Below are 517 nucleotides of genomic sequence, written 5' to 3' on the forward strand. Positions count from 1 at the left end.
TATATTCATTTGGAAGTTTTATCAGTCTTGACCAGGCATTAAGCAATATTACAGCACTATTTGGTTTGAAAAATATTTCTTTGACAAGCTGTGGTCCATAAATTATTCTCTCCGTGAGCTCGTGTACAGTTTTGGGATTGTTTTGTTGGTTCTATTCTGCTTCTTAGATCCTATCTCTGAAAAAGTGTTTTAACAGTAAGCTTTAAATGGCAAGTAGCCATGCATAGATTTAAGGAACAAAACTTTTCACTTCATATTACCACATACAAATCAAACTGGCTCTTCACCATATTATCTGGTGAGAAGCATGGGCAGCAGGTCGAGGGAGGTGATTCTGCCCCTCTACTCTGCTCTCAGTAAGGCCCCACCTGGAATACTGCGTCCAGTTCTGGAGCCCCCAACACGAGAGACCTGGAGCAGCTGGAACAAGTCCAGAGGAGGCCACCAGGATGATGCGAGGGCTGAAGCACCTCTCCTATGAAGACAGGCTGAGAGAGTTGGGGCTGTTCAGCCTGGA

Source organism: Antrostomus carolinensis, unplaced genomic scaffold (genome assembly GCF_000700745.2).
Source record: "Antrostomus carolinensis isolate BGI_N321 unplaced genomic scaffold, ASM70074v2 scaffold46618, whole genome shotgun sequence".
In the NCBI taxonomy this organism is placed as follows: Eukaryota; Metazoa; Chordata; class Aves; order Caprimulgiformes; family Caprimulgidae; genus Antrostomus; species Antrostomus carolinensis.